The 19,598-nt window shown below is 43.9% G+C and overlaps 1 protein-coding gene across 1 annotated transcript in view; it reads right to left on the reverse strand.

Moving 5' to 3' along the window:
• LOC120060421 (disheveled-associated activator of morphogenesis 1-like) overlaps positions 1-13,358 on the reverse strand; it is an 86,629-nt gene extending 73,271 nt beyond the window's left edge. The window contains exon 1 of the mRNA XM_039009731.1: positions 13,247-13,358. The gene's annotated coding sequence lies outside the window, so the exon portion shown is untranslated. The remainder of the gene's footprint in view (positions 1-13,246) is intronic.
• Between the last annotated feature and the right edge of the window lie 6,240 nt (positions 13,359-19,598).

A 19,598-nucleotide genomic window follows, 5' to 3' on the forward strand; every position in this document is an offset into this window, starting at 1 on the left:
TTGATAAGCAAGTCCAGTGTATATTTGGCCCTGTGTTTTAGGTTATTGTCCTGATGAAAGGTGAATTTGTCTCCCAGTGTCTGTTGGAAAGCAGACTGAACCAGGTTTCCCGTTAGGATTTTGCCTGTGTTCTATTGCATTTTTTTTTTTTTTACTCCCTAGTCCTTCTCGATGACAAGCATACCCATAACATGATGCAACCACCACCATGCTTGAAAATATGAAGAGTGTTTGATTTGTCCCAAACATAATGTTTGTATTCTGGACAAAAATAGAATTTCTTTGCCACATTTTTTGCAGTTTACTTTAGTGCCTTCATGCAAACAGGATGCATGTTTCGGAATATTTTTTATCTTGCACAGGCTTCCTTCTTTGCACTATGTTATTTAGGTAGTAATGTGGAGTAACTGTAATGTTGATCCATCCTCAGTTTTCTCTTATCACAGCCATTAAACTCGGTAACTGTTTTAAAGTCACCATTGGCCTCATGGTGAAATCCCTGAGCGGTTTCCTTCCTCTCCAGCAACTCAGTTAGGAAGGACGCCTGTATCTTTGCAGTGACTGGGTGTATTGATAAACCATCCAAAGTGTAATTAATAACTTCACCATGCTCAAAGGGATATTCAATGTCTGTGTTTTACCCATCTACCAAAAGGTGGCCTGATGGACCTTACAGATAATTGTAAACTCAGCAAAAAAAAAACATCCCTTTTTCCAAGACCCTGTCTTTCAAGGATAATTCGCAAAAATCCTAATAACTTCACAGATCTTCATTGTAAAGGGTTTAAACACGGTTTCCCCTGCTTGTTCAATGAACCATAAACAATTAATGAACATGCACCTGTAGAACGGTTGTTAAGACACTAACAGCTTACAGACGGTAGGCAATTAAGGTCACAGTTCTGAAAACTTAGGACATTAAAAAAGGGGCCTTTCTACTGACTCTGAAAAACACCAAAAGAAAGATGCCCAGGGTCCCTGCTCATCTGTGTGAACGTGCCTTAGGCATGCTGCAAGGAGGCATGCAGATGTGGCCAGGGCAATAAATTGCAATGTCTGTACTGTGAGACGCCCAAGACAGCGCTACAGGGAGACAGGACGGACAGCTGATCGTCCTCGCAGTGGCAGACCACGTGTAAACAACACCTGTACAGGATCGGTACATCTGAACATCACACCTGCAGGACAGGTACAGGATGGCAACAACAACGGCCCGAGTTACAACAGGAACGCACAATCCCTCCATCAGTGCTCAGACTGTCCGCAATAGGCTGAGAGAGGCTGGACTGAGGGCTAGTAGGCCTGTTGTAAGGCAGGTCCTCACCAGACATCACCAGCAACAACGTCGCCTATGGGCACAAACACACCGTCACTGGACCAGACAGGACTGGCAAAAAGTGCTCTTCACTGACGAGTCGCGTTTTTGTCTGACCAGGGGTGATGGTCGGATTCGCGTTTATCGTCGTTCATACAAATATTTACACATTAAGATTGCTGAAAATAAACACAGTTGACAGTGAGAAGATGTTTCTTTATATGCTGAGTTTAAAACACTATTATTGCAAACAAAGGTGAGTACATGCAACATATTATGACACTTGTTAAGCACATTTTTACTTCAGAACTTATTTAGGCTTGCCATAACAAAGGGGTTGAATACTTATTTGTTTTAGCTTTTCATTTTGTATTAATTTGTAGACATCTCTAAAAACATAATTCCACTTTGACATTAATGGGGTATTGTTTGTAGGCCAGTGACACAAAATCTAAATGTTATCAATTTTATATATTCAGGCTATAAAAACTAAATGTGGAAAAAGTCAAGGGGTATGAATACTTCTGAAGGCATTGTACATTATCTTAAATAACCAAACACTGTTCCCAGTGAGAAACATATTTACCCTTCCTGCATCCAACTCTCTGGGATGTGTACACTTATGCACTCCTCCGCACATATTTACTGTAAATAGTATTTGATTGGTGTAAGCATGGGCTATAGGGAGTTTCCACCACATTGCTTCACATCAGTCCTTTCCTTTTAATGGAAAGTGGTCAAGTGCACAATAAGGGTATAGAATCGGGACACAGTCCCTGTTTGTGCGCAGGATACAAACATTCAAAGGAATGTATAGATCATCCGATCACACAATTTCTCAGCTGATTGGCGGTAGTCAGCAAGAGACAAACTTGACATTTCCCTCTGTACCTCTCCATGTTGTTATTGTTCAGAAGCTCCCTTATATAGCCTATTTACTGTAAGTAAATCAAGCTACAGACTGACGGTGAAACCAGTGTCATTAAGGATACAAAGTGCAAACACATGATGTATGGTAGCACCAACAAAGTCTGAATCCAGGTTAAAATCAAATCTTATAGATCCCTTGACTTTTTCCACTTTTTGTTGTTACAGCCTTATTCTAAAATTGATTAAATTATATTTTTTCCTCATCAATCTACACACCCCATGATAACAAAGCAAAAACAGGTTTAGAATATTCTGCAAATGTATTAAAAATAACACATTTAAATACCTTAATAAGTATTCAGACCCGTTGCTACGAGACTCAAAATTGAGCTCCGGTGCATCCTGTTTCCATTGATCATCCTAAAGATGCTTCTACAACTTGACTGGAGTCCACCTGTGGTAAATTCAATTGATTGGACATGATTTGGAAAGGCACACACCTGTCTATATAAAAAGGTCTCACAGCTGACAGTGCATGTCAGAGCAAAAACCAAGCCATGAGGTCGAAGGAATTGTCTGTAGAGCTCCAAGAGAGGATTGTGTCGAGGCACAGATCTGGGGAAGGGTACCAAAACATTTCTGCAGCATTGAAGGTTCCATAGAACACAGTGATCTCAATCATTCTTAAATGGAAGAAGTTTAGAACCACCAAGACTCATCCTAGAGCTGGCAGTCCGGTCAAACTGAGCAATCGGGGGAGAAGAGCCTTGGTCAGGGTGGTGACCAAGAACCCGATGGTCAATATGACAGAGCTCCATAGGTCCTCTGTGGAGATGGGAGAAACTTTTGTTATACATTTTCCCAAATTTATAAAAACCTGTTTTTGCTTCGTCATTATGGGGTATTGTGCATAGATTGGGAGAAAAAAAAGATTTCATCAATTTTAGAATAAGGCTGTAACGTAACAAAATGTGGAAAAAGTCAAGGGGTCTGAATACTTTCCGAACGCACGGCATATGATAGTGTGTAATGACATTATAAACAGTATATGAATAGAAAATGTGTGTACGGCAGTAGTTACAGTGGGGAGAACAAGTATTTGACACACTGCCGATTTTGCAGGTTTTCCTACTTACAAAGCATGTAGAGGTCTGTAATTTTTATCATAGGTACACTTCAACTGTGAGAGACGGAATCTAAAAAAAAAAAATCCAGAAAATCACATTGTATGATTTTTAAGTAATTCATTTGCATTTTATTGCATGACATAAGTATTTGATACATCAGAAAAGCAGAACTTAATATTTGGTACAGAAACCTTTGTTTGCAATTACAGAGATCATACGTTTCCTGTAGTTCTTGACCAGGTTTGCACACACTGCAGCAGGGATTTTGGCCCACTCCTCCATACAGACCTTCTCCAGATCCTTCAGGTTTCGGGGCTGTCGCTGGGCAATACGGACTTTCAGCTCCCTCCAAAGATTTTCTATTGGGTTCAGGTCTGGAGACTGGCTAGGCCACTCCAGGACCTTGAGATGCTTCTTACGGAGCCACTCCTTAGTTGCCCTGGCTGTGTGTTTTGGGTCGTCGTCATGCTGGAAGACCCAGCCACGACCCATCTTCAATGCTCTTACTGAGGGAAGGAGGTTGTTGGCCAAGATCTCGCGATACATGGCCCCATCCATCCTCCCCTCAATACGGTGCAGTCGTCCTGTCCCCTTTGCAGAAAAGCATCCCCAAAGAATGATGTTTCCACCTCCATGCTTCACGGTTGCGATGGTGTTCTTGGGGTTGTACTCATCCTTCTTCCTCCAAACACGGCGAGTGGAGAAAAAAGCTCTATTTTTGTCTCATCAGACCACATGACCTTCTCCCATTCCTCCTCTGGATCATCCAGATGGTCATTGGCAAACTTCAGACGGGCCTGGACATGCACTGGCTTGAGCAGGGGGACCTTGCGTGCGCTGCAGGATTTTAATCCATGACGGCGTAGTGTGTTACTAATGGTTTTCTTTGAGACTGTGGTCCCAGCTCTCTTCAGGTCATTGACCAGATCCTGCCGTGTAGTTCTGGGCTGATCCCTCACCTTCCTCATGATCATTGATGCCCCACGAGGTGAGATCTTGCATGGAGCCCCAGACTGAGGGTGATTGACCGTCATCTTGAACTTCTTCCATTTTCGAATAATTGCGCCAACAGTTGTTGCCTTCTCACCAGGCTGCTTGCCTATTATCCTGTAGCCCATCCCAGCCTTGTGCAGGTCTACAATTGTATCCCTGATGTCCTTACACAGCTCTCTGGTCTTGGGCATTGTGGAGAGGTTGGAGTCTGTTTGATTGAGTGTGTGGACAGGTGTCTTTTATACAGGTAACGAGTTCAAACAGGTGCAGTTAATACAGGTAATGAGTGGAGAACAGGAGGGCTTCTTAAAGAAAAACTAACAGGTCTGTGAGAGCCGGAATTCTTACTGGTTGGTAGGTGATCAAATACTTATGTCATGCAATAAAATGCTAATGAATTACTTAAAAATCATACAATGTGATTTTCTGGATTTTTGTTTTAGATTCCGTCTCTCACAGTTGAAGTGTACCTATGATAAAAATTACAGACCTCTACATGCTGTGTAAGTAGGAAAACCTGCAAAATCGGCAGTGTATCAAATACTTGTTCTCCCCACTGTATATAGGATGAGCCTATATGTATACAGTACATATGAAGTTGGTAAAACAGTATGTAAACATTCTTAACGTGACCAGTGTTCAATTACTATGTACAGTCGTGGGCAAAAGTTGAGAATGACACAAATATTAATTTTCAAAGTCTGCTGCCTCAGTTTGTATGATGGCAATTTGCATATACTCCAGTAATGTTATGAAGAGTGATCAGATGAATTGCAATTAATTGTAAAGTCCCTCTTTGCCATGCAAATGAACTGAATCCCCAAAAAACATTTCCACTGTATTTCAGCCCTGCCACAAAAGGACCAGCTGACATGTCAGTGATTCTCTCGATAACACAGGTGTGAGTGTTGACGAGGCTGGAGATCACTCTGTCATGCTGATTGAGTTCGAATAACAGACTGGAAGCTTCAAAAGGAGGGTTGTGCTTGGAATCATTGTTCTTCCTCTGTCAACCATGGTTACCTGCAAGGAAACACGTGCCGTCATCATTGCTTTGCACAAAAAGGGCTTCACAGGCAAGGATATTGCTGCCAGTAAGATTACACCTAAATCAACCATTTATTGGATCATCAAGAACTTCAAGGAGAGTGGTTCAATTGTTGTGAAGAAGGCTTCAGGGCACCCAAGAAAGTCCAGCAAGCGCCAGGACCGTCTCCTAAAGTTGATTCAGCTGCGGGATCGGGGCACCACCAGTACAGAGTTTGCTCAGGAATGGCAGCAGGCAGGTGTGAGTGCATCTGCACGCACAGTGAGGCAAAGACTTTTGGAGGATGGCCTGGGGTCAAGAAGGGCAGCAAAGAAGCCACTTCTCTCCAGGAAAAACATCAAGGACAGACTGATATTCTGCAAAAGGTAGTGATTGGACTGCTGAGGACTGGGGTAAAATCATTTTCTCTGATGAATCCCCTTTCCGATTGTTTGGGGCATCCGGAAAAAAGCTTGTCCAGAGAAGACAAGGTGAACGCTACCATGAGTCCTGTGTCATGCCAACAGTAAAGCATCCTGAGACCATTCATGTGTGGGGTTGCTTCTCAGCCAAGGGAGTGGGCTCACTCACAATTTTGCCTAAGAACACAGCCATGAATAGAGTGGTACCAACACATCCGTCCGAGAGCAACTTCTCCCAACCATCCAGGAAGAGTTTGGTGATGAGCAATGCCTTTTCCAGCATGATGGAGCACCTTGCCATAAGGCAAAGGTGATAACTAAGTGGCTCGGGGAACAAAACATCGATATTTTGGGTCCATGGCCAGGAAACTCCCCAGACCTTAATCCCATTGAGAATTGGTGGTCAATCCTCAAGAGGCGGGTGGACAAACAAAAACCCACAAATTCTGACAAACTCCAAGCATTTATTATGCAAGAATGGGCTGCCATCAGTCAGGATGTGGCCCAGAAGTTAATTGACAGCATGCCAGGGCGGATTGCAGAGGTCTTGAAAAAGAAGGGTCAACACTGCAAATATTGACTCTTTGCATCAACTTCATGTAATTGTCAATAAAAGCCTTTGACACTTATGAAATGCTTGTAATTATACTTCAGTATTCCATAGTAACATCTGACAAAAATATCTAAAGACACTGAAGCAGCAAACTTTGTGAAAATTAATATTTGTGTCATTCTCAAAACTTTTGGCCACGACTGTACATAGGGCAGCAGTCTTTAAGGTGCAGAGTTGAGTACCGGGTAGTAGCTGGCTAGTAACAGTGACTTAAGTTCAGGGCAGGGTACTGTGCGGAGGCTGGCTAGTACGCAGTACACTTTAGACAGATCAGACAGAGCTTTTCCTCCTTGAGGTAGTTAAAAATTTCATTCTCTGGAGGTCCAAGTTTCTTTTGAAGATTTCAATACGCCTGACCCAAAACATGGACAGTTCTTCTGATTGACTCAGAGACCAGACAGTAGCCATCAATTCTCCTTCCATCTGTTGAAAGGATCAGAGCTACCGGACATCCTCCTCACCGATCCAGGATATGAACATTTATAACTACAGTAAGTTTTATGTTGGAAAGATACCCAGGCCTGGATGTCTCAGACCTCAGTTAGCAGGATATGACCTTATTTAAGGAGGACCTGTGCTTTATGGTGGAAGGTCAGCCCCCCCTTCTGTTTAAAATCTAGCCAAAGGAGACAGACAAGAAGTACCAATATGACCGAAAACCTTTCCTATAAATCATCTTATTCAGGGAACAGAGAGGCTGAGACAGGTATAGAATGCACAGCATGTCCATATTGAATGATCTTACACAATATTAAGAGTCCTTTCAAGCACTACAAAGAACCTACAGCCCATATAGGCCTAAGGTCAGACGGTTAAAAAAATACTTTGTTCCATTTGATGTGCCACGGGAAATCAATTCTTATTGTGAACATTACAAAAACAATCCCATTGGTTTACTTTATCTGGAAACCCCATCAATATATAGAGTACAATCACTCACACACTATATCAGAAACTGCCCCACTCACAATAACATTGATAGGCCGAGCAAATGCTGTGGTTGTCTGTGAAAACAGCAACCATGGAGTGAGGAACCTTCAGCCTTCAGGTAGCTATGAACATCAACGCTATTTTTTTGGGTCGCCTTTGCATGTCACATTACTGAAGCAATCATTCATACCGATCACGTATCACTGCAACATGACAAGGCACATTGCTTCAACTCATGGAACCCTTCGAGCCATTTGGAACAACAGTGTCAGTGAGGTGGAATGTTGATGACAAACAAGAAATGCTCTTCAAGCTTATTCACAGTGGAATGCCACCTGGGCTCTTTGTTAGCATGTCAAAAATTTGACATGAATCCATTTAGGCCTTCCCCTGTGGAAAACCATTCTGGCTCATAGTTTCACTCCTGCCCCAACTAAGCTTTTCAGACTGCTTACTAGTTACTTCACAGTTAGGGATAAGAGTAGGAGCCGGCTAGTTTGTACGTGAGGGTCTCATTGTTTCTGAGTATGGTGATGTAATGTGTACCTCTAAGATGAATGCCTGTTCACACTCTCTCTGCCCTATTGCCAAACAAGACGATTCAAAGCATAGTATTGTAACACACTCGCCAAATACGGAAGATTATTCAAAGCATACACACAAGCCTCAAAGCAGAAAACATTTCAAAGCTGCTTGCTCGTCACAACCACTCAAAGACTAACATAAGTTTAGAAGGAGAACGAGGAAGAAAACCCCTTTTATGCATTAGGCACACTTTCCAGCTGCCCGTTGGCTATAAAGTACTATCAAACAGTCTGCAAAGCTTCTCCATCTTTGGGGTGTACGTTTGTGTATGCTGTGTGGGTGCTGACAACCTCCTCTAGTGGAGCAGCGAGGGGAGCTGGGTTCACTGAGGCAGCCCTCTGGAGGGTTTGAGTTAGGGGGAGCTGGGCTAGAGGACCAGAGTTAGGGGGAGCTGAGGCTCACTGAGGAAGTGGGGTGGGATGACAGACAGACTGGCTGGCTGCGCCTCTGCCTGAGAATGAATAACACCAGGACACACCATTGTCCAGCCCCAATGAAGCACACAAGCAGAGAATGGGAAGTTGTTCAAACAGCTACACTGGACCATTGTTGAGCCTCACCAGACAGAGGGCTGGGCTCAATGGGTGGGGCAAGGCAGGCAGGGCAGGGCTACAGAGGCCTCTGGGATAGTCCCATCCACTTCATACTAGTCCTACGCAGAAAACTAAATGGTGCCCGATGCACCGACCGCACATGCTGATGCTCCTTCTATCTGCCTAATTTTAATGTGGGTGGTGCAAAGGGTGTTACCACCCACCAACCTTTATGCAATGTCTGCTTTATGCTATGTCTGTCTCGACCACATGCAAATATGCAAGTCTAGAATACACACAAAGCAAAACACACACACAATAAAGTCTAGCAGAGCATAGAGTACACTGGTAAATCATTCTCCAGAGCAGTTCACAGGCAAAGACGGAAGCTGAGCGAGCACCGAAAGGAAAACAACTGGCTTGGTTTCACTGAGTGAGTTACCTCATTTATCCTCACCTCACCTGAGCAATGTTTTGACATAGCAACAAAACTATTCCAAGAACAATACATCATAACTAAATTAGGAGGAAAAATAGTGCCAACCAGAACTGTGCCAAACGCTATAAATATTTCCGGAGGTAGCTCCTGCACACATTTAGTGGAAGAGCTTCAATGTTGCTCTTTTGAAAGGCTTTCCCAATTGCCATAGAGTTAGATCAAGACCGGCAAGTGTTATGAACAACTAGACCTAGCCCAGGTAGAGGTGAATGCTCTACCTCATTTCTCTACCACCCATCTACCTCATCTGTACTTCTCCTCAGACTGCATCTGCCACAGAGGTAGACTAGAGGTCAGTCATTCATTCATCACTTAAGTTATATTAATATGTTTTTAATGACTAATGGTATTAATTACTCTTTACCCATACGTCATGGTGTCATTGTGCATGACTGAGTCTGGGACTGTGGCTGCTGTGAGAAGAGCTTTTAGATGAGTTCGAGGGGGGGTGGGAACATCACAGAGGAACAAACAACTCTCACAGAACTCCTCCTCGCTCGGTATCGGTTACTCGAGTGGAAAGAAGTTCTGGTATCACATCTTGGCATAGCTGTGACATTCCGTCACGTTGAGATAGAGTACCATACACACTGTACTGTAGGAGCTATCAGTATGACCTCACTGGTTTTAATTTAAGGCTTCTGCTACTCCCACACTTCATGTCAGCGATTTCAGATCTCTCACTAATTGAGCTAAACAAATCCCCTTGTGGCTGTCTGCTGGATAACAAAATAGACACGCCAGACTCGCACACAAAATGTGCATACACACACACCCACACAAGAGAGAGGGGAGGGTGGGGTTCTGTACTCTATTAGAGCCCCAGTCAGTCCGCCTGACAGGGGAATGCAGAGAGGTCAGTAGTAGGAACCTGCGATTCAGGGCTGGTGAACCAGGGGGAATGTCAGCCTGGGGGCGCAGCGTAGGCAGCCAGACAGGAACCCATCTAAACGGAATGGTCTGATGATGCCTGGAAGAGACTTGGGCTTCTGCCCGGTGCTCAGCGTGTTAAGTATCGGAGGTATTACTTATTAAAAAGGCTGAGAATCCAGTGCCGCACACAGACACAAAAACACACACACACAGAGGGGTCTGGTCTGGAATGGATGATTAACAGCACTGTAGTAATCTAAGTGACCGTGAGGCTGACTGAGGCATGTGATTTGTGTCAGCCCTACAAAATACCTGTCATATTTCAGAATGAGAACAGGTTAGCACTGAGCTACTAGGGTTGTTGTCATTAGCATGACTTGGGCTTGATCGGAGGCCTCCGGGTAGCATGTAGACTATTTTGCGTATGATAGAACATTCAAGACTATGCATGTCTAACATCATGGACGTCAGTGCATGGAGGTAACCAAGACATCACCTATCTTCTACATCATTACACACAGCAATTAGGGGTGGATTGCGCACAAGACGGTTCGCAAACATTGGTTTAATCATTTTTTTTAATGCCTCACCTGATGATAGGATTAGAGGGGCAAAACTGATACATGTAAACAAGTTGTAATGTCCTCTAGGCCCTTTTTTAATCAAAATCAAATTTGTCACATGCTTCGTGAACAACAGGTGTGGACTAACAGTGAAATGCTTACTTCCACGATAAGAGGGATGCTGAGACTCTCACTTTAAAATCTATGTCAAACAAAAACCAAATGGTAGCAAAGTTAAACCAATAACTACTTTTCATAATTTCCACAGAAATTTTTACAAAAATACATTTACTTGAACAGTGCAGATCCAAAATGTGTTAACAGAATGACGGTTTGTGCCCTCATTCTGCTACCAAACATGCATTTTAAAGTGAAAAATCTGAGTCTCAGCATCACTCTGTTACTGTGGAATTGCCTGTATGTCCCTCACTGCTACTCTGACCCCAAGGGAAGAATATAGAATACAAACTACAGACAGTTTCCTAACAACAATATATCATTAAGAGAAACTTGTTTGCTTGTTGATGGTAAAACTTAAGAGCCGAGACTCTCGGTCTGAACATTAACACGCGTCGCTTGCCATACGGTTTTGGAAACATAAGGACCTTCTTTCAAATTGGGGAGAAATACATTTTCAAAAAACAAAAAGGTTAAATTGATACACACCTTTATAGGGTTAGGGTTCCCACACGGCCATATTTCCATGTTACAGAGCTTGTTTACGGAAAACAGACAGAAGACAGAGTGGACTACCTGTGCTAATTAGCGATCTGCGTCTCTGAACACCTCTGAGTAAACGGAAGACAGACGCCACAGACATGTCACTAAAAAATATTGTCACAGCCATATTAAAACCGGTTAAAACAGTGTAGAGTAAATGTGTATTTTGCATTTGTGTAATCATTTTGATATGATATCAAAGTAAAGGGATTTTTGTTTCTAGAACCGCACTGCAATTGAGAATCGATTCAAGTTTAGATGGAGTATTTTGCTGTTTTGGCTTCCAGAGCCAATTCGCCCTTTAAACAGAACATGTAAGATCCTTGCACGGAGTAACGTTAGGCTCCTTTAGTCAAATATTGGGATAGGAATGATATATAGTATACAGTATATACAAAAGTATGCGGACACCCCTTCAAATTAGTGGATTCGGCTATTTCAGCCACACCCATTGCTGACAGATGTATAAAATCGAACACACAGCCATGCAATCTCCATAGACAAACATTGGCAGAATGGCCTTACTGAAGAGCTCAGTGGCTTTCAACATGGCACCATCATAGGATGCCACCTTTCCAAGTCAGTTCATCAAATTTCTGCCCTGTTAGATCTGCCCCGGTCAACTGTAAGTGCTGTTATTGTGAAGGGGAAATGTCTATGAGCAGCCGCGAAGTGGAAGGCCACACAAGCTCACAGTACAGGACCGCCGATTGCTGAAGCACGAAAAAATCATCTGTCTTTGGTTGTAACACTCACTACCGAGTTCCAAACTGCCTTTGGAAACAACGTCAGCACAATAACTGTTCGTCGCGAGCTACATGAAATGGGTTTCCATGGCCGAGCAGCTGCACACAAGCTTAACATCACCATGTGCAATGCCAAGCGTCGGCTGGAGTGGTGTAAAGCTTGCGTCCATTGGACTCTGGCGCAGTCCATTGGACTCTGGAGCAGTCCATTGGCCACGTTCCCATCTTGCACTCTGACAGACAAATCTGGGTTTGGAGGATGCCAGGAGACCGGTACCTGCCTGAATGTATAGTGCCAACTGTAAAGTTTAGTGGAGGAGGAATAATGGTCCAGGGATGTTTTTCATGGTTTGAGCTAGGCCCCTTAGTTTCAGTGACGGGAAATCTTAACACTACATCATACAATGACCTTCTAGACGATTCTGTGCTTCCAACTATGTGGCAACAGTTTGGGGAAAGCCATTCCCCGTTTCAGCATGACAATACCCCCGTTCAAAGCGAGGTCCATACAGAAATGGTTTTTCGAGATTGGTGTGGAAGAACTTGACTGGCTTGCATAGAACCCTGACCTCAACCTCATCGAACACCTTTGGGATGAATTGGAACGTCGACTGTGAGCCAGGCCTAATTGCCCAACCTCACTCATGCTCTTGTGGCTGAACAGAAGCAAGTCCCCGCAGCAATGTTCCAACATCTAATGGAAAGCCTTCCCAGAAGAGTGGAAGCTGTTAAAGCAGCAAAGGGGGGGACCACCTCCATATTAATGCCCATGATTTGGGAATGAGATGTTCTATGAGCATGTGTCCACATACTTTTGGTAATGTAGTGTAGCTTCTAACTGACGTTCAAGGGAAATGACATTCATAGGCAAATTACAGTTGGAACAGTAGAGTAATACACATATCTAACTTGTTCCCAATCTCGATCATTCACACCATAATTACACTGTAGGCCTAATTACAATACAAAAAACAGGTTTAGGCTACATTACATTTAAAAAATTACAACAGATCAAAGCATTCACTTGTATAGGCCTATTATAGTTGCATTGCATGCAAACACCAGTTCCAGAGATATAACACCGGCTTCTTCGCCACAAGCCCGCATAAATACACTAACTGATACAAAAGACACACGACACTTGAAACCGCGTAAAGACATTCTTCACATACCGAGGTAATCAAATCGCCTTTAACTGTGCAGTTTTGCAACCAAAATGTGGCGGCGGTTCACATAGATCTTTAATTTGCAATCGAATTTGCATGTTTTATCCCCACGACCCACCCATCTAGCTGATCCTCGGTCATCGGGTCTCATCTGTGTCGATCTGTTGCCGTAAATATGTAAAAAATGTCTCTGGAATATATTTGTGTGTGGAAAAAAATACACCACCGTCATCGTGTTAGTTATCTAATATCGATTTAGCTTACCTTGTAAACAAATCCATAATTGAAGCAGTTCGATCGGTGCTTTATGCTTGTGTATTCCCCTTTAACACAATAATCATTGGGCTGTTGCAGGTGACATCATCCCTTTTGGCCCGTGTCAGCACAGGCCATTGTGTAAGCACAGAGTCTAAACCCAAAGGCTCAAGATCGCGAGGCTTCCGGGAACGCTTGCGAAGCAGACCAAGCAGGTCAGGTAGTTGGGATTTGGGATTGAGAAGTCAATTAGAGAAGTGAACAATTCTTCTTTAGATGTTAATTTTCTCGAAATTTAAAGGCACAATCTAGATTCGAGCCAATGTCTTAAGTAGTTGGACATGTTATTACTCCAACCTCGTGAAAGTGACAAACTGACACGTTTACATTTTTGTCAAAACAACTTTATATCGAATGAGTGCCTTCGCACATGCGCAGTTTGGCGCAAGACGACCCGTTAGACCGAAGACGTGTTTCTGCGCATGAGTTCAGCCAGCCAACGTCACCATGACATCGCCTACAAGCGTGATCTGGTATTTCTAATAGAGAAGCAGTTTCTGCTGTACTGTCTTTGGTACTGTCTTTGGTGTCAGCGCTCACGGACCAACGATTAATTACAAAGCTCATGTTTTCATGGGAAATGTAGTTCCAGAGGAATGGTGCGCCGCTATCACTTGGTGAAAAAAAGCAGATGTGTAAATGGTTGATTGAGAGCCTAGATTACAAGACAATGTGACAAATCAACATGACATCTTCATCTGACAGGCATCTATCTGGAATAGAATATAATAGAATTATATATTTAAGCAATAAGGCCCGAGGAGGTGTGGTATATGGCCAATATACCATGGCTAAGGGCTGTTCTTATGTACGACGCAACACGTATATACCATAAACCCCAAAGGTGCTTTAATGCTATTATAAACTGGTTACCAACATACTTAGAGCAGTAAAAAAAAAATGTTGTGTCATACCCGTGGTATACTTAAGCAATAACGCACGAGGTGGTGTGGTATATTGCCAATATACGCCCGAATACAACAGGTGTAGTAGACCTTACCGTGAAATGCTTACTTACAAGCCCTTAACCAACAATGCAGTTTTAAGCAAAATTGGAGTTATGAAAAATATTGACTAAATAAAAAAAGTAAAAAATAAAAGAACAACAATAATATAACAATAACGAGGCTACATACAGGGAGTACCGGTACCGAGTCAATGTGCTGGGGTACAGGTTAATCAAGGTAATTGAGGTAATATGTACATGTAGGTAGGAGTATAGTGATAATAGATAATAAACAGTGAGTAGCAGCAGCGTAAAAAAAAGGGGGGGCGCAATGCAAATAGTCCGGGTCGCCATTTGATTAGCTGTTCAGCAATCTTAAGGCTTGGGGGTAGAAGCTGTTAAGAAGCCTTTTGGACCTAGACTTGACGCTCCAGTACCGCTTGCAGAGGGAACAGTCTATGACTAGGGTGGCTGGAGTCTTTGGCAATTTTTAGGGCCTTCCTCTCACACCGCCTGGTATAGAGGTCCTAGATGGCAGGAAGCTTGGCCCCCAGTCATGTACTGGGCCGTACGCACTACACTCTGTAGCGCCTTGCAGTTGGAGGCTGAGCAGTTGCCATACCGGGTGGTGATGCAACCAGTCACGATGCTCTCGATGGTGTAACTGTGGAACCTTTTGAGAATCTGAGGACCCATGCCAAATCTTTTCAGTCTCCTGAGAGGGAATAGGTGTTGTTGTGCCCTCTTCACGACTACCTTGGTGTGTTTGGACCATGATAGTTTGTTGGTGATGTGTACACCAAGGAACTTGAAGCTCTCAACCTGCTCCACTACAGCCCCGTCGATGAGAATGTGGGTGTGCTCAGCCCTCCTTTTCCTGTTGTTCACGATCATCTCTTTTGTCTTGATCACGTTGAGGGAGAGGTTGTTGTCCTGGCACCACACTTCCAGGTCTCTGACCTCCCTATAAGCTGCCTCGTTATTGATCAGGCCTACCATCGTTGTGTCATCGGCAAACTTAATGATGGTGTTGGAGTCGTGCTTGGGAACCCAGTCATGGGTGAACAGAGAGTACAGGAGGGGACTAAGAACGCAGCCCTGAGGAGTTGAAGATTAGCGTGGCAGATGTGTTGTTGCCTACTCTTACCACCTGGGGTGGTCCCTTCCCTTCAGGAAGTCCAGGATCCGGTTGCAGAGGGAGGTCTTCAATCCCAGGGTCCTTAGGTTAGTGATGAGCTTTGAGGGCACTATGGTGTTGAATGCTGAGCTGTTGTCAATGAACAGCATTCGCACATAGGTGTTGCTTTTGTCCATGTGTGAAAGGGCAGTGTTGAGTGCAATAGAGATTGCGTCATCTCTGGATTTGTTGGGGTGGTATGCAAATTGGAGTGGGTCTAAAGTTTCTGGGATGATGGTGTTGATGTGAGCCATGACCAGCCTTTCAAAGCACTTCATGGCTACAGACATGAGTACTACGGGTCGGTAGTCAGGTTACCTTGGTGTTCTTGGGCACGGGGACTATGGTGGTCTGCTTGAAACATGTAAGTATTACAGACTCGTCCAGGGACAGGTTTAAAATGTCAGTGAAGACACTTGCCAGTTGGTCAGCGCATGCTTGGAGTATACGTCCTGGTAATCCGTCTGGCCCTGCGGCCTTGTGAATGTTGACCTGTTTAAAGGTCTTAATCACATCGGCTACGGCGAGCGTGATCACACAGCAGTCCGGAACAGCTGATGCTCTCATGCATGCTTCAGTGTTGCTTGCCTCGAAGCACGCATAGAAGTAATTTAGCTCATCTGGTAGGCTTGTGTCACTGGGCAGCTCGCGGCTGGGCTTCCATTTGTAGTCCGTAATAGTTTAGAAGCCATGCCAAGTAGTAGGATTCAATCTTAGTCCTGTATTTACGCTTTGCCTGTTTGATGGTTCGTCTGAGGGCATAGCGGGATTTCTTATAAGCGTCCGGGTTAGAGTCCCACTCCTTGAAAGCGGCATCTCTACCCTTTAACTCTGTGCGGATGTTCAAATCAAATCAAATCAAATGTATTTATATAGCCCTTCGTACATCAGCTGATATCTCAAAGTGCTGTACAGAAACCCAGCCTAAAACCCCAAACAGCAAGCAATGCAGGTGTAGAAGCACGGTGGCTAGGAAAAACTCCCTAGAAAGGCCAAAACCTAGGAAGAAACCTAGAGAGGAACCAGGCTATGAGGGGTGGCCAGTCCTCTTCTGGCTGTGCCGGGTGGAGATTATAACAGAACATGGCCAAGATGTTCAAATCCTCATAAATGACCAGCATGGTCAAATAATAATAATCACAGTAGTTGTCGAGGGTGCAGCAAGCCAGCACCTCAGGAGTAAATATCAGTTGGCTTTTCATAGCCAATCATTAAGAGTATCTCTACCGCTCCTGCGGTCTCTAGAGAGTTGAAAACAGCAGGTCTGGGACAGGTAGCACGTCCGGTGAACAGGTCAGGGTTCCATAGCCGCAGGCAGAACAGTTGAAACTGGAGCAGCAGCACGGCCAGGTGGACTGGGGACAGCAAGGAGTCATCATGCCAGGTCGTCCTGAGGGATGGTCCTAGGGCTCAGGTCCTCCGAGAGAGAGAAAGAAAGAGAGAAAGAGAGAATTAGAGAGAGCATACTTAAATTCACACAGGACACCAGATAAGACAGGAGAAGTACTCCAGATATAACAAACTGACCCTAGCCCCCCGACACATAAACTACTGCAGCATAAATACCGGAGGCTGAGACAGGAGGGGTCAGGAGACACTGTGGCCCCATCCGATGATACCCCCAGACAGGGCCAAACAGGAAGGACATAACCCCACCCACTTTGCCAAAGCACAGCCCCCACACCACTAGAGGGATACCTTCAACCACCAACTTACCATCCTGAGACAAGGCCGAGTATAGCCCACAAAGATTTCCGCCACGGCACAACCCAAGGGGGGGCGCCAACCCAGACAGGAAGATCACGTCAGTGACTCAACCCACTCAAGTGACGCACCCCTCCTAGGGACGGCATGTTACCTGTAATCCATGGCTTCTGGTTGGGGTATGTACGTACGGTTACTGTGGGGACAACGTCATCGACGCACTTATTGATGAAGCCGGTTAATGATGTGGTAAACTCCTCAATGCCATCGGATGAGTCCCGGAACATGTTCCAGTCTGTGCTAGCAAAACATGCCTGTATCTTAGCATCTGCGTCATCTGACCACTTCCGTATTAAGATAGTCACACATGTAACAGGCTGGTAGAAATTAGGTAAAACGGATTCAAGTTTTCTCTGCATTAAACTCCCCGGCCACTAGGAGCGCCGCCACTGGATGAGCATTTTCTTGTTTGTTTATGGCTTTATACAGCTCGTTGCCAGCATCGGTTTGTGGTGGTAAATAGACAGCTACGAAAAAATATAGATGAAAACTATCTTGGTAAATAGTGTGGTCTACAGCTTATCATGAGATAATCTACCTCAGGCGAGCATAACCTCGAGACTTCCTTAATATTTGATTTTGCGCACCAGCTGTTATTGACAAATAGACACAGACCGCCACCCCTTGTCTTACTGGAGGCAGCTGTTCTATCTTGCTGATGCACGGAAAATCCATCCAGCTGTATGTTATCCATGTCATCGTTCTGCCACGACTCAGTGAAACATAAGATATTACAGTTTTTAATGTGCTGTTGGTAGGATAGTCTTGAATGAAGTTCATCCAGTTTATTCTCCAATGATTGCACAATGGCCAATAGGACGGATGGTATAGGCGGGTTTGCTCACTTGCCGACGAATTCTCACAAGGAACCCGGACCTGTGTCCCCTGTATCGGCGTCTTCTCTTCATGCGAATGACAGGGATTTGGGCCTGGTCGGATATCTGGATTAAATCCTTCGCATCCGACTCGTTAAAGAAAAATATTTTTCCAGTTCGAGGTGAGTAATTGCTGTTCTGATATCCAGAAGCTCTTTCGGTAATAAGAGACGGTGGCAGAAACAGTATGTACAAAATAAGTTATAAACAATGTGAAAAAAAAACAAAATAGCAGAATTGGTTAGGAGCCCGTAAAACGGCAGCCATCTCCTCCGGCACCCATCTCCTCCGGCACCATTCTTATGCATTCTTAGCAGTTTCATGATGCTTGTATCTAAACCAAAGTAGATCACTTACCCTGTTCCGTGGCTCAATTTACACCATACCCGGGGTTTTTGGACAAGCTACATTTTCAAAACTGTAATGTTTACATGAATTCTGATTGTTTCCAGGGATACACATTATCCTGAAATATACACTACTGGTCCAACATTTTAGAACACCTACTCATTCAAGGGTTTTTCTTTATTTGTGCTATTTTTTACATTATAGAATAATAGTGAAGACATCAAAACTATGAAATAACACATATGGAATCATGTAGTAACCAAAAAAGTGTTAACCAAATCAAAATATATTTTATATTTGAGATTCTTCAAATAGCCACCTGTCACAATTTCTGCCGAAGTCGGTTCCTCTCCTTGTTTGGGCGGTGTTTGGCGGTCGACGCCACCGGTCTTCGAGCCATCATCGATCTATTTTTCATGTTCCATTTGTTTTGTCTGGTTGTCACACTCACCGGTTTCAATTCCCTAATTACATGTTGTATATGTTCCCTCTGTTTCCCCCATGTCCTTGTCGGGAATTGTTTATTGTAAGTGCGTGTGCTTTATGTGACTGGTGCGATACGGGTTTTGTGCCCATGTGTTTTGTTACTTTTGTATGCCAGCAGTAATGTACATTAAACGGCTCCGGCTATTTACCAAGCTCTGCTCTCCTGCGTTTGACTTCCATGCCACCAGTTACGCACCCCTGACACCACCCTTTACCTTGAATACAGCTTTGCACACGCTTGGCATTCTCTCAACCAGCTTCATGAGGTAGTCACCTGGAATGCATTTCAATTAACAGGTGTGCCCTGTTAAAAGTTAATTTGTGGAATTTCTTTCCTTCTTCTTAATGCATTTGAGCCAATCAGTTGTGTTGTGACAAGGTGTGGGGGGGGGGGGGGTAACAGAAGATAGCACTATTTGGTAAAAGACCAAGTCCATATTATGGCAAGAACAGCTCAAATAAGCAAAGAGAAATGACAGTCCATCATTACTTTAAGACATGAAAGTCAGTAAATACGGAACATTTCAAGAACTTTTAAAGTTTCTTCAACTGCAGTCGCAAAAACCATCAAGCGCTATGATGAAACTGGCTCTCATGAGGACCGCCACAGGAATGGAAGACACAAAGTTATCTCTGCTGCAAAGGATAAGTTCATTAGAGCCTCAGAAATTGCAGCCCAAATAAATGCATCACAGAGTTCAAGTA

This window comes from Salvelinus namaycush, chromosome 15 (genome assembly GCF_016432855.1).
Source record: "Salvelinus namaycush isolate Seneca chromosome 15, SaNama_1.0, whole genome shotgun sequence".
Classification (NCBI taxonomy): domain Eukaryota; kingdom Metazoa; phylum Chordata; class Actinopteri; order Salmoniformes; family Salmonidae; genus Salvelinus; species Salvelinus namaycush.